The 15911-nt window shown below is 38.1% G+C and overlaps 1 protein-coding gene across 3 annotated transcripts in view; it reads left to right on the plus strand.

Moving 5' to 3' along the window:
• Positions 1-12855: 12855 nt before the first annotated feature.
• The window catches only part of ikzf2 (IKAROS family zinc finger 2), a 60149-nt gene continuing 57093 nt past the window's right edge, over positions 12856-15911 (plus strand). For 2 of the 3 annotated variants that reach the window (XM_015358594.2, XM_015358597.2), the window contains exon 1: positions 12860-13222. The gene's annotated coding sequence lies outside the window, so the exon portion shown is untranslated. Of the gene's footprint in view, positions 13223-15911 lie in introns of all 3 variants that reach the window. The other variant, XM_015358582.2, reaches the window with a different exon arrangement.

Consider the following 15911-nt stretch of genomic DNA (forward strand, 5'->3'; position numbering starts at 1 on the left):
TTTTTGCTTTTCTGGGGGGTTTGTTCCCACACGATCGCAAAGCCAATCAAGAACAGTGGAAACAGAACCGTACAATGGGCGCACTTTGGTCATGCAGTCCAGAGTGCACAATGAAGGGTCACCCCTCTGTAGCTTTTTATGTATTAACAACAAAACATCCCAGTGTGACAAGATTAAATATCTTAATTCAGATTAAGATTAAACAGGAATACGGTCTAGAAAAGATAAAGGAGTAGATGGAATTCCATCTGGAGTCTTTAATTAGACAAAGAAAGGGATGAGCAGTCCTGATGGAGTGGACAGATATAGTGGATCGGGGAGAATTCAGTGTTCAGGGTCATCGATGGCAGGGAGATTCTGAGCAGGAGTAGGGGGAAGGGCATTAGATAAAAACAGTTATTTAAATGGTTTCCTGTTTTCAACCATCACTCAAACGCTCAGCCTTTCACTTAGCTGAGCCTCAGAAAGGCTTTCTTGCTGAAATATTTAATAGTCTCATTTCCGTTTTGGATTTCAGTTTGCTTTTACCATCTGTGTACAGAAGGATGAAAGTATTTAGCAATCTTATGTCATGGGTATATCCATTTATAACCAAAGAAGTACAACACATACAAATCCGAGTTGTGAAAGTCATCCACAGATAAGTCCTGGATATGACTAATAATGAGTATATCCCTTTAATTCCTATGCTAAGTGTTCTTGTTGCTCTAAAATATAACAAGCTCAATATGCATTTATTTGTTTCATACATATGTATTTCTAAATAAAAAGCATCACTTACAACTATCAACATATCATGCATCTTTTAGAAACTTTTCTTTTGAAATGCCAGCAGCGTGTTCATGCATCAGTTCCTGAACAATGCATGCTGTTCTTCATACTTTAAACTGTCAAACCTCCACTGTATGAAGCATTTAATTATTATCTGAACTTTGACAGGGAGAATGTAATTCCATTAGGTGATTTTGAAAAGATTCAGGAGGGGCGGAGGATACATTTCCTCAGCGGCAAGGGTGCAAGTCATTTATGCAATCCATTAATTAGATCTTTTCCCCCTTGTAATCCACAAATGAAGCTTTGAAATATCACAATTCCATTAACCATGTTTTCTCCCATTGTAATGACTGCCGAGTCATGCATGGAGTGTTCTGCAGCAGATGAAAGTACGAGGAGATTAAAAACAGCAATCACATCAGAGAGGACCTGTCAGAGATGGTGAGCCGGCAGTCAAATTAGGAGCCCCTCAGCATCAGAATGGAGCTGTATTCCAGAGTAGGGTGTCAATGAAGACGAGCCTAATTCATCTGTTATGTTCTTTGATAGGTGTTCTACAGATCCCTCACCAAGTGCTTGCATTGTGGATATTGTTAGTGGTATGGAAACATTAGCTTGTGTGGCTCAGAAGCAAAAGCAAACCACAAATTCAGATTATTCTGCACTGTGTTGTAATTGACAGGTTAAGAGGAGAGCATGGTGGTTTAGTGCTGCTGACTCCCATCCTGGGGCTCAGGTCTTATGTGTGAGGTGAACTTGATCTCCCTGTTCCCTGAGATTTCTTCAAGTGCCACTGTTTCTTCCCACATGCCAACGATGTGCTGACTAGGTTACTCAATCGTCTGTATGTTTGTGCTCTGCAAGGGACTGCTTACAGTCCAGATGCCTGGCTTCCACAACCCTTGCTCTTGTAGCGGGCTTTGTAACAACAGATGGATGACAGGATTCACATTTCAAATTGTTTTGATGTACAGTATCTCAGAGCATTATGCTCTCTATTGATGATGGGCATGGGGGTTAAAAGATCAAATGAAGTGTATGGCAACAAATGGTAGTTAAGTTAAAGTTAAGTGCAAGTTAATTTTTTTTCTCTCAGCCTGTTAGTGGTGCACATTATCCTAGTGAGTTCCAATTCTTTCTTTACTGACTTAACACTCCTTTTCCTTTTGATAATTTTAAAACTTTTATATTTTATCTAATGCATGTATATACAGTATATGCAGAATTTATAGACTCTAGGACGGAGTCTAAAACCAGTGAAAGAATGCCTAATAATACAGTGATTGCACTAATCAAAATAACTATTTCTGAGAACAAAGTAATTTAAAAAGGTGAGACAACGTCCTGTTATAACCATGCTAATCTGAACCCTTTGGCATTGTAAGTGAAAAAAAAACATTAATCAGCGAGAAACAGAAGATTATGACATACATCAGATATTCTTGTCAGTTGCAAGCAAGCAGTGATTTTATCATAATGCACATTCTGAAGAGAGACCCTTTGATTTTGCTCCTGCTTTAAAGTATATCTCTTCTGTAAATGAACCTGTCTTTTAAGACTCACAAAGCCATAGTGCTACTAAGACAATGTCATTGGCTTTGACAAATTCTTGCCTGTCCCCTGTTTTACTCTTAATTGTATCTCTAATCTGCATGAGGCCATTTTTTCATTCAGAATTCAGTAGAGTAAAGTAGGCTTTACAATTAACTGCAGAATGCTTCAAACTCCAAGGTGAATACAACCCCACTTATAAAAGGACAAGGGCCTACTTTAAGTGGTTAGGGTAAATGAACTATAGAATATGTATGACATATGATCATACTTGTTATTACAACATGATGCTACATAAACAAAATGAAGATCTTTTAACTCTGAGAATCTGACACTCTAAGGCCCAAATGCCATCTACAGAAGATTAGTAAATGACTTTCCTTATTCATACCAATCAGTAACATGATGTAAAAAACTGACGAGTGACTTTTAAGCTTTCAGCCACTGTGTTCTATTAGGAAAGTCCTAACTGAAAGCCCAAGGAGAAGGAGAGATTAATGATTATTCTTTAAAATGCCCTTTTTTTTGTATTGGATTTTAAAAAAAAACAGCAAAACAAATAAACTGTTCCCCCTTTCTGTGCTGCTGTTGGCTTGGTTGTTTTTTTTTTTTAATACAAGCCTACGATTTCTCCAAACCCTGAGGAAAATAACAGTAACTCAAGGCTCCTGAGGCAATTCTGAAAAAAAAACTTTTTTCAACACATAAATAAGCAAATGCATGAAGAAATGAATAAGAATAAAAGATTAGAAAGGGTAGAGACCGAGCAAAGCAATATTTCAGGGAAATGTTGGAGCTTGCCAGTGGTGCCTTGTATTCACACCACACACTTTACTGATTGTGCCATTTTAATCTGAACTATCTGTCCTGTGTCGTTGAACCATGAACGACTAGGGAAAATCATTTTATGCATTTCTCTACACCTAATCTCTGGGCACTTCTACACCTCTTTCCCCCCACAAGAATAAATCAACAAAAAGCCTTCAATGCCATGTCCTCACGGCACCTTCAAGGTGATGTCAGGTGTCCGTGCATGGTACAAACCTGGCATGGATGGATAACAATAATCTACAGGCGACAAATACATTTTTAACTTCCAGAGGATAATGGAACAGGCACTGTCTGCTAGCCCATACCTAATCAAGATCAGAAAATTATTTATATGCTACGCAGCATGACTTTTTCATAGTGGGAACAGCATCTGTGTGCAGATGTATTCGTGATTGTTTTTTTCAAAGCTATTCAGTAATTTCACAGTTCAGGGTTTCAAAGGCACATTAAAAATAGAATAAACAGCCTGTGCCCTTTTTGCAGGCATCATGCATGGCGAATAATTATTAAACACATGACAAATTAATCTAAGGACGCTGCAAGTATTATAAGTGGAAATACCCTTTTTAGTTGTTTGTCATTTTTATTTGCTTTCTTGAAAAGGCCATGATTTTTTTTTTAAATCACACATCGAGTGTTTATAATTTAGTTTGTAGCCTATCAATCTAACATGAACTAATTACACATGAAGCAAATCTACCTGAATGAAACTGCAATGCACAATATTTTGTTTCTGTCTTAATGTGTTTGGTGTCACAGTTAAAACTTACAAACGATCCCGGCATTACAATTTATTCTGTTTTCTTTAAGCTCACTCACAAAATGCTTTAATAACCTTAACTGGATTCTGCCCCAGTCACCTCAGCATCGATCCTATAACCACATTAACCAATCATGTCATATGTACTGCAGAGATCTGTGACATTGACTTAGATCTCAGTCTATAGCCATACTGTCAATAATTTCTTGTCTGCTTTCATTAGCAGGAAGTTGTTTCATGAAACTATGGAATTTATTTCAGTGCTTTGCTTAAAAAATGCAGGAAATGAGGATGGAATTTCTGCTCAGTTTCAAAAAATAAAATGCTGTTTCCTAGGCAGACAAAAAAGGCTGTTTAATGTACCTATTATGCTAGTCCAAACTCTTCTAGTAGTCTATGTTTGTCAAACACCTCTTCTGGCAATCTGAGTATCTATGGGGAAGAAAAAGGGGTAATCTGTTACAATCTCATATGTGCAGTGCAAACCGATTTTGTTAGCAAGTAGGATTACCAATGACTATGATATTGCATGCTATAGTTGGAAAAATGTCTAAACTGCAACATTGAGTTATGACATCCCACACAAAGGAATGGAGTATGGACTTTGTGACACCCTGTCTGAATGGCCAAGAATGTCCTTCAGAGCCGCAAATGACAATTTAAAGCAACACAGAAAAGTAACAAGACAATTGCAAAGTGCAAATGAGCTCCAGAACTTTCCCAAAAGTTGCGAGTTTATCCGGAATTTGTTTTGGCAGTATAACTGCTCAAGATCAGTTTGTGCTGGTGTCTACATCTGGAGATTTCTTGAGTCCTCAGGAGCAAGTATCCAATACACCTCACTCATGTATTCTCCAGTATCCAGAGACAATATAGTGCTATTTACCATAAACCACTTCTCAGGAGCATATAGCTGCTTGAAATGGAAACCGTAAGGAAATAACCAATGTGAAGCTGATTAATAGATTACCATAATTAATTTGACTGTCATAATGATATTCTGTCTCATCAGCGCTTCTGGATTAACAAGATAAGAGCTTAATTGATTAATTTTTCATTACCACTAGACTCATGTCACCCTATTTAGCTAAAACGAACAGCTAATATGCAACATCATATTGGTAAAAAGGAGCCCAAACAGCGACAGCAGTGGTTTGAATAAATCACAGTCATAAAGCAAAAAAAAAACAGGGCTCTAATTAAAACATAACACATCATAAAAATAAAGTAAGTGTTCTCCCTCCAATATCACTAACGCTGACAACATTTCTTGACAGAAGCACTCAGCTGTGACTGACAGTTCCTTAGGAGTAATTTATGCAGATGTTTAATCTTTGACCACTGTTTAGGTCTACACTTTTGCTTGTGTAACATTTTATTACGTTGGACAGAGCCTGCCAGTTCTTTATCTATGAAGGTCTATGCAAGGGCAGTGAAATGAACAAGTGCCAGAAAAGACACGACTCTTTAATGCAAGTTGTTACCTTGTTGTTTCCTTCTGCCAAATTATGAAGATAAAGGGGCCAAGCTCACTAAAATGAAACAGAAGCACTTCTGGAATCGGCAAATATGTTTTAGATTATTAACACACACACGCCCTTGTGGGATTGCTAATTGTTTCAAAGTCCTACTCTCTAGCAACGACTCCCATACAACCTGGGAGATACAATGAGACATTTGCTCTAACAGACCTACTGATAGAGACTTTGACCAGTTAAACTGGCTTAATGAATCTTTGAAGACACACTCTTCAGAATTAAAGTGTTTTCAATCTACATACTGTACCCAACCATCTCTTACATATTTACACAGCTCTTATATAACCAATTATGAAGCCTTATGTGAATTCACAAATTGATGGAAATGAACTAAATCAACAACCAGTGAAGACAGACTGATATACTGTACTTCAATGGCACGCTCATGAGTTCAAGACCTTTCAAAAGAGATGCAATTATTGAACATTGCAGCATGAGTAACAGTTTATTTTCTGAGCAACTGCACCCAAGCCGGGCCACTGTTTGATAGTGGATACAGATTCCTGAGAATTACAACATAAATTAAATTGTTTCCAATAAAGCACAGAATACCATTCCCACAGGGTACTTTATTGTTCCGCAAAACTCATCACTCTAACAGATCTGGCAGTCCATTAATTTCCCTTGGAAATTATATTACTTCAATCAGCCAAGAAATTGCTTCATTTTCAAGAGATTATGAAAATCTATGATAGATTTTTACCGCAACCCACATCAGTAAAGCAAACTTTGCCTCCTCTGAAAAGTAATAAGGAATTGGCTGCCGATATTCAGTGTGGCTGAGCGCTGGGTTTTGATTCTGGATCAGAACAAGCCGCAGGGCAGACAATGGCAAGATAACAAATTATCTAAACAGGGGACTGATGGGTGCCAGTATTCAATTAACTGTGGCAAAATACCCACAAGGAAAAGCTAAAAACCATACAGAAAAAAATCAGAACTCACAATACTTGCTGAGTAATAACTAAAAGACTTTGCACATATGACAACAACCATTCAGTATGGTTTTACACTGATGGTAAAAATCTGTACAACAACATTTAGAAGCTAAATTGGATTATCTGTTTGTATACTCTGTTGTTGAGCTTCTGTACAATAAAAAAACCTATTGACTGCTGTGCAAATACAGGGATGCAACATCAAAGCTTTGCACAACCCTCATAGGCCCTTCATGCCCTTTTATTTGTTGTGATCTAGAGATACAATTGTCATTTTAACATTTTACCACAAAGTGAAAGATAATCTTATTCTAAACTGGTTGCCTGTAAAAGTAAAATAAATACTGAATGGTTGTTTTTTATACAATACAAAAACAATATTTTATTCTAAAACATGGTGATGTCTGAAGAGTATCCAGTAATTCTAATATACAATGTAGAAAGTGTTAGTAATGCTTGAAACAAACTGGTCAGATATCAGTTTGCTTATTTTATCTTCATTGCGGCCTGTACGTCTCTCATACAGCAATGTATTATCTTAAGAGAGCAAGAAGTCAACATTATGTGACAGGACAATGGTTGAACCCATCTTATATTCTCTATCACTACATAAGATTTATTTAATCATCTGTGATGAATTATTTTCATTACACGTACTGGTTATCCTAATTATTATTTTATTGACGTCTCAATTCTTACAAAAACAATCCAATAAACTGCTCAATAATGATTTTACAAAACTACAGCGGGGAATGATTTTCTTGAAGTGATATTTTATTTGAAGCAAACCTTAAGCTTCAACGTAGGGCTTAACTCTGTGCAGATACATATTGCAAACATACTTACTAATAAAGGTTGGGTTTTTTTTTAAGTTATTCTAGCATCAATTGTTCCTTTCAGGGCAAAATAAAATGTAGCCTTGAACACCTACAGAACATTCAACATGAAATATAAAAATATATACATATTGTAAAACTTCTCTTAAATGTTGTTTATGAAACATTTTAAAGCTGGAGCACTTCTCCTCCCTGAAGCCTTCCCATCAAACCACTCTCTGTGTGGCAGTGCTTATCATAATGAAATACCATTAGTTCTGATGAACGTAATGTACTCATTTCCCTGGCTGTCATCAATAACAGAGTTGCAGCACAACTCCCTACTCACTTTCTGTCTAATGAATCTCACAGAAGTGCATCAATGCTCCTAAGAAAAGCTATTTTGTATTCTGCAGGATTATATTATCATTTGTATTATTTTATATACTGTACTAGCAAAATATTAGAGAATGGTATGCTCGATAGTTGTGTCTAAACTAGAGGGAAAAACTCATCTTGTGGAATATCTGGCGTCACCTGGGGACTGTGAACTAGAAGCACATTCTTCATCGTGCTGTGTTATGGCAAAGCTGGTTCATCACAATATAGGTGACTTTACAAGAGGCTTTGGCTGTTGGGGCCATGGACCCCTGCTGAATCAAGAAAGGTAACAGAAGACCTGGCTAATTTGACAATTCAGTGGTTTGCCTCGATGGTTTATCCCATATAATATATATCTTTTGTAGTAGTTAGCAAATAACAAAAAAATAATACTTGAAGTACAATTGAGGTTGAAAGAAGTCACTGGATTTCTCAACACAGCCTTGTCAGCTGCCATGTCTTTCTGTGGACATCTGAGAATATCAAGGGGAGTTGTGAAATACTGCAACTGAAATCAATACTGGTGCATCACCCACATTTACTGTAGGTGTATTGTCTTTTTTCGTGGATCACTAAGTCATTATACTGTAAGTGGAGTTCTATAGTGACCAGACACTCCCCCATCAATCTTGGAAAGTATCATGACTTGTGGTCTCCCAGATTGAGTCCTGTCCTTGACAGACTATTTTTGGCTATATCGTTTCACCAGTTTAGACATTGCTTACTGTGAGCATCCCAGACAATAACAGTGGGAAGACTAAGTCCAGCATCCAACATAAAATTGACACAAAATTGGCAAGTGTCAAGCTCAGCCGGACCTCGGTAGATTGGGATCCTATGCGAGGCACCTCTGATAGCGAAGGTTAGGAGTTGAGTCCGTAGGCAAAGACGTGGTCGAGTACAAGAGCTGGGGTCCAAAATCCGGGAAGGCGTCGGGAGTTCGCCGGTACCAAACCGGGAGGTGAAGACGTGGTCGAAGGAAGGCGTTGAGTCAGAATTCCAGGGATCAAACAACAAGCAAAGCAGGGTAGGTAACGTACGAGGACGCAGCTCAGGGAGGAGACCTCAATCGTGAGCGAGGAAGGGAAGACTAGTGAGGGTTTAAATAGTGCTGAGAAGATTGGTGCATGGACATTTAGGGAGAGAAGAGCTCGTGGGAATGTGGGAGTGCTAACATGCCCATGTGCAATTCGTGACAAGAAGTGGGGCATTTTGGCTTGACATTCAACAGTCTGGAGCTTATCAATTTACCTACATCAGATATTCTGTGGATCATACCTGTAGAATGTGCCAGATTTAATGTAGGATTCAGTTCTCTGAAGCAGATTTTACATACTTACATCAGATTCAATTGCCCACATATACATTTGCTACCAATTCGTTATATTGGGAGAAGTATCTCCCTCCCACGTTACTGCATGAAAAGCTGTTGCTGATCAAAGCAATACAGAATGAAAGTAAACTTACAACAGAAGGAATGCAGCTGCTCGTCAAGGCATCATTAATGAGCATCACTTCATGATGGAAAATCACCTCTGAAAAAAACCCCACAAGATTAACACAGCAGGCAGAGCACCAGACCACAGACTGAAGTCCATGTGCCTAGTCTGACACACATATAGAAATGCAAGGACAAAATACTAACATAATTACTATGTTCCACCTTTTCAATGCTGAAACAAGAAATAGTTAACATATCTTGTCGCATTTCTTCTTTTCCAGTCGTATTAGAAGTTAATTGCTTTTTGATGGTGTAAACTTATTTGTCCCAGCTAACAAAGCAAAATCCTCACGGACACTGGCTGCTGATAGAGTCAAAGGGCTTTGATTTAATAAGATTAATGCTACGCAGGTTTAATAACACTGTTTGTGGAGGTGGTGAAATAATGCTATTGAATTATACAATAATGACGTGCCTTGTAATCAACATAAAAACCCAGAAAAAATCAATTACATCAAAAAGTGTTACTCAGCAGTGATTTATCATTCTTGGGTACTGTAGCAAAATGACAGAGTATTTAAAAAAAAATTGGTAGTTATACTGTATGACACAAGTTGTTTGTCATCTACAGTGCATTGTAATATACATCTGTAATATAGATCTTTACATATCTAAGATCCAGCCAAGAATTACATGTATGAAGAGTATATGAGCATTAATAATTTACTCAAAACCTGCAATTGTGATCTCTATTATTATTACAGGTTTAACTGTTATTAAAACATATTAAAATGGGTGAGAAGAAACCAAACTTGGAATTTAGAAAAACATATACAGGTATGAGCAGCCAATATGAAATGATATAGTAGCTAATCCATCACTTTTACCAAATCTAATGGACTCATTGTCAAATGTTGCTTATTATTAACATCTGTGCTTTCTACCATTTGTACTACACTGGACACTGGAGTGCTCTTTTTCCACATCCAAGACCTTCCCAAAGGTTTTCAATGTCAAGCCGGAGAAGACTGGGGAATCAGTGATGCCGCATGTACGTTAAGCACACTCTATAGCCTCAGATATCTGAGATCTGTCACGGTGAAAAGTGCGCTGCATATAATCAAGTGTGAGAAAAACACATCCATAATCCCAATCAAAACACCAGTAAGGAAGGCTTCTCTTTAGCACATCATATACAAATGTGAGGAGGTGTCTGATGGTAGTAATTATCCAGCCCCACAATTTCATACTTCTGCCTCCTGCCCCGTATAGGGGTCATATTTATACCTCGTCGGAACCGTCTTGTCTCATAAACGTTATTCAGTATGGGATTGGTAATACTGTATAATAGCACTGCACAATTCGCAGATCCTCAAATCAAATCTCAGCATTCCGGTTAAAAGAAAAAGTTTAATCCTTATTCTGATGCGAGCACTAGAATTCTGGGAACTCATGTCAAACACAAAAATATTAAACCAAAATTGTGCAATGGCTTTAAAAGCAGTCTGCCTTTAGTTTTCACTTGCACGGAGAAAACATCCCCGCTTACTCATCCTGTGGAAGACACGCCTGGCCGACCTTTGTGCTTAAGCGAAGAACTTGCAGAACCGCAAGCATTTGAACACAACGTAGTGTTTTTATTAATTCTGACCTAATATTTTGGGGGAGAATACGCGCAACTTTTCAGCACAGTTTATTTCATGTTTAACTGCATATACTGAATGAATTAATCGCTATATTTTGATACATATCTGGAAAACACGGTAGGCAACATCTCTGCGAGGTTTGCAGTTTGCACGGCTTGAACGACGGAGAGTAAAGGGGGAGAGTCAGTTTCTGTACAAGGGTATTGTTTCTCACCTAATTCAGTGTTGCGAGTATGTTCTGAAAGGTCACTAGTGCCCTCTAGCAAAAGATGTTCAAACTTCAGGAATTTTGGTGATGAGGTTCGTTTTTTCAAATTGCACTGATCAGAAATGAACAGAATCACTCTTACATAATTAAAGCACATATTGTTATGACGTAAGGCAAATAAAGGGAATATTTAATACCTCCTTAACACCTTCTCACATAGCTGTTTCAGAAAACTGCTAGAGCACATGCCTCTGAGTACTGTGTAAGAGCTAGTCAAGTCATAGCTCAACAGAATGAATGGGTTGAAATTTAAAAAGCACTCTTTCTCACCATCTACACGCCTACTTCAATCGTACAAATCTACTTGTAAACAAAGGGCTGAGTCTTCTGACTTCCTTAGTTCTGCAGATGTTCAAGAGACTATGAAGAATGAGTCAGTCATTTCACTGTATCTTTTTTTCCCAATCAAAGCACCAGCGACGCAGTTAAAATGAGCATGATCATTTTGTTACATCTGAACGATTAAAGCACAGCGAAGAATAATGAACGGCGCATGCTAGTCGCCAATGTGAGCCCTGTAGCGAGGATGAAAAAAAAACGTACAAAGCTAAGAAAAAAAAGTCTGTGATTCATATTCTAAGTAATTTATTGCAGTGCAGCTACATTGGCAAACAGAATGTGACATGAGACTCTCTTGATTCAGTACTGGGGAAAAGAGAAACCCTTTCTAAATTAAGCCATGGCAAATACTTTACTCAAAATGATATAATAATAGATACACTGTTTCATTCTTCAGTGGAAATGAAACACAAACGGTCCCTACAATCATCATTTTCAATTTTTTTTTACTTTGTTTATTTTGTGTTTGTGGTTTTCACCACCACATTTTGCCAGTCACACGGGATAAGGAATCGGGTATTTAAGCAGCGCGTTCAACAAATCTGAAAACATATATTTAACAGGATGTCCTGTTCCTGCTCACCCAAGCCCACAAAGAAGCAGTATCTCCTGTCTATGCAAGAACTGACACACGCATGCTAATTAAACGGGGTGAGATGAGTCTGAGTAACTAGATCAGTAATTTTGCTAGATAATAAAGCTAAGAAGAGACCCAGCTACATGGAGCTGCGGTCCTAAGTCTGATCCTTGAGGTTTCCCAGCGAGTAGCTTCTCGTAATAGGATGCAGTGTTCTCAGAGAACGGATAAAATACTATTCGATTACTTTCCCATGGTGAGAAAATAATTAAATCGTGTCACTCGTTTAAATTTCAGTTACAGAGATTTTTTTTCTAGTTCCTAGCATCCAACGAACCTAAGAATTTAAAATACTTGTTGGTCATGTCCTTTTTTTTAAAAAAAATGTATTTTAATACTACATCACTTTCCATGCCTATTCTTTTCCACACAGTCTGTGGTGATTATAGAATATGGTTCCTAATTAAAATCGTAAGTACATTGTATTACCATATGAACTGTTTTTGATAACTCCATCTTGTTTTCCACCTCGGGAGATTCTATAACCTCAGATTTTTTTTTTAAAAAGCATAAAAAATATTAAGTGACTTCCTCATGAGATTCAGCCTCTTCCTTTCTGATACATGTGTCTACAGATGGGTAAGAAGTGGATGTTTAAACAGCTATATTGTTCATTTTAATTTGTGGGGAGATCATTCAATACATTACAAAGAAACATAAAACTGATCACAGCAAATAATTACGAGTACAACCGGTTTCGTTGGGAGATTAAAAAATAGATTAAACGACAGATCGACGAGAGATTTGCTAATGAATACGAAACAGGTAACAGCTACGAGGATCTCCGTGCTGTTCTGACACTGGCTGCCCATGTTGCCGAGTACCTGAAAGATCGTTGCTAGGAAACGATAAAAACTTCCCTCTCGCGAGAGTCGGAATACGTCGAAAGCCATTAACCGGAGGCTCTGAGACCCTCCCATTTACTCGGTTTTCTCAGGGGCACGAAACCACGCCTATGTATATGCGCGAGGAAGCGTCCTTTAGTTGCCACGGAGACAGGGCAACCCGGAAAACGTGTTTCCGAAAGTTTTAAAGGGACAGTAACTAGGAGTTTCAGTTAAACCGTCCGCTCCTGGCATCATCATCATCATCATCATCATCACCACCACCACCACCACCATCACCACCGCTGTTGTTTATTCTATCTTTTAACTTTACTCCGTAACGTTTTATCTGCTAGATACAATAGTTTTCTCACATTTTGGCAGTCTTCGTCCAGTTGTTGGAAGTTGGGGCTCTGGGAACTGTCAGTTAAGGTTCCTGGTGGAAAGCGTCGCATCTGCCACAATGTAAACAATACAAGGTAAGATTACGTCTCGTCGTGGCCTGTGTGTGTTTATTCTTCTGGAAGGGTTTTGAACAGGGCGAGAGTCTCGGCAACAAGGCAGCATCGGGAAGCAATACAGTATATTGACCTGGGAGGAAATGTTTGAGAGAGCCAACTGTCAAACCCGGTAAATGTCACATGGCCTCACACATACAGTATGAGAGATGTTCTGATTTTATGATCGTTCAGCGTCAGAAACTCAGCTATGTTGATTTTGTATTATATATCGTCAAACAAACATTGCCAGTTTGCGTCCTACTCAGCACCCGAGTCCTCACGCCTCACATCTGACTGAATTACAATCCCAGCAACAGTAACGCAGCAGTGGCGTTGATGCTATCGAAATATCTTCGATCTAGCTTGCTCTTTCCTTTTTCTTCAGAGAAATAATGTGTTTAAAACGGCATAAACCGTAGATCAGAAACTAGTGGTAGTTGACTAAAGGGAAAGCAGAGTGAAAATGGGAAGTTCAAATCCTGGGAAATTTTCAAAGCATATCCATGGAAAATACCCAAGTTTTCATTTCGTCTCGACGACTGGGATTTTTTTTAAAGTCCTGTCTCGACGAGTTATTTTGCTTATACAATTGTTTTTTTTTTTGTGTGTGTGCGTATGTGTTGTTGGTAAACACGCTGTCTCGATTACAGTACTGCGTTATTTGCAGTTTAAACGTACCACACGGTGGCAGTATTATAGCAATGTTATAGCACAGGGGCATACTGTCAGACTCAGATCACAGTCCCCTGAGCGCACTTGTTTTGTTCTACAAATTAATAGTAGCGTTTTCTTTATGACCACATACTGTAGCTTCTGGGAATATTCTTTCTTTCCCCAAAGAGTCACTTGTGCTACGTTTTACAGTGGAAACACAGGGACGCTGTTGAGTATCACGTCTAGTACTGCCCGTTCACTGTGAGAAACTACAAGACTGAGTAAAAAACCAAGATGAGTTTCTTTGATCTTTTTTTTTTTACTGTAATAATGCTTTAATCATATTTCAGTTTCGATATTTGCATGGGTAAGCTGTGTTACTGCCATGACTGAAAAAAAGAGAAGGACGTTTTTATATTGTACACAAGGATTAAATGAGTTTAGGGCAGCATATCTTTCACGACGTTGCGGACAAAAGTCGGGTGTTTGTGTAAAACGTGTGAGGATGACGCGATCACGACGTCAGAATACAATGCAGAATCCAAGAAGATCTATAGTTCCCTGGTCAGCTGTGCCTAACCACTTAGGAAATCCTATCTGGGCCACTAAATCCACATTGACAGAAAGTAAACAAAAATACCTAACTGTAGATCTCACTCAGTTTTTATGGGGGAGATCTCAGTGTTTACTGACAATTTCTAAATGCGCTTTAGGCATATCTGGTGTGGCATACAGAACGATTTTATTTTATTTCCTTTCTCTGCCTACTAAAGGCTTTTGTTGTTTTTAACACCGCTTTTAATGCCTTCATAGTGAAGTCACTTCCATTGGTGACATCAGGGTTGAGCCTGCTCTTATGTGCTAATGCATAGCCTTATAAATAAATCTACTTTTTGTGTGAAGATTGTAAAGATTTGGGTAATGAGCTCTTTATTTTCTGTCCAACCCATATTTTTGGCAGGAAACAGCTTTCTCCTGCAAATTGTTTCAGGTGATTTCCATCTTTCTGTATAAACATTTCCTGTTTAAAGTGCAGTGATGGCTGTAGAGCTTTGAGGTTCGCTGTAGCTGTGCTTGTGAGCTGAGTTTCGTATCGCTGTCCTTCATTCCCTCAACAGGAAGCTTCAAAAATATCCAGCCACATATTCTTCGATTCACTGAAATTAATTGTGTGGGCGTTAGAAGCGTTCATTTGTTTCTGAGGTTTAAGTTTTTTTTTTTCAGAGAGAACTAAAAGATGGGTTAATGACAATACTGTATCTGCTCATGGTACGGGTTTTAAATGTCAGAGAAAGAAAAAAAATACAGGCATATGCAACAGTTAAAAGGCGGAGAGGTTGTGGTCTGTCTCTTATTGGTGGTTGCATATATTATTTTGCTGAATTTGTATACCTCAGTGTTTAATAAAGAAATATTTGTGCCAAGTTAAATCAGCGCACTGACCCAGATAAGATGCTTTTCAGAAAGTTCAAGGAGCTGTTTATTGTTGTACATTCCAAAAGCAAGGATACAAGTGGTTTACATAACTGGGTATGAATAATCACATCATTATCCAACATCCATAATCCAACCATGAAATGTTAATATGGAATCCAACATTGTGGAGATGTTGCACATTAACATTAGGTTTTGGGGAATGAATAAATCTGAATCTAAATCTATAACTGCCTATGGGTACTGTTATCACATAACAACTACTGTTCCGGTGTCTGGAATCTGGAAAAACTGGATTTGGGGAAAATCTGGATTTGGGGAAAAGGCATGTGGCAAAGTACCATATTATATGTATACTGTATTTTATATATATGTAGTTTCTATATTGTATTATTTATTTGTACTACATGTTGGGAGTGGTAAGCCATCTTTTATACTGTACATCACATTCCTGTGCGTAAAGTTTCTTCTGGAATTACCCAAAACAGGGAATTGCCAACTTAATGACAAACCAGAGAGAAAGTACAGTTTAGGTCATCCTATTTGTAAGTGATTACAAAGAGCAATAGAAAATGAGTCA

This window comes from Lepisosteus oculatus, chromosome 12 (assembly GCF_040954835.1).
Source record: "Lepisosteus oculatus isolate fLepOcu1 chromosome 12, fLepOcu1.hap2, whole genome shotgun sequence".
Lineage (NCBI taxonomy): Eukaryota > Metazoa > Chordata > Actinopteri > Semionotiformes > Lepisosteidae > Lepisosteus > Lepisosteus oculatus.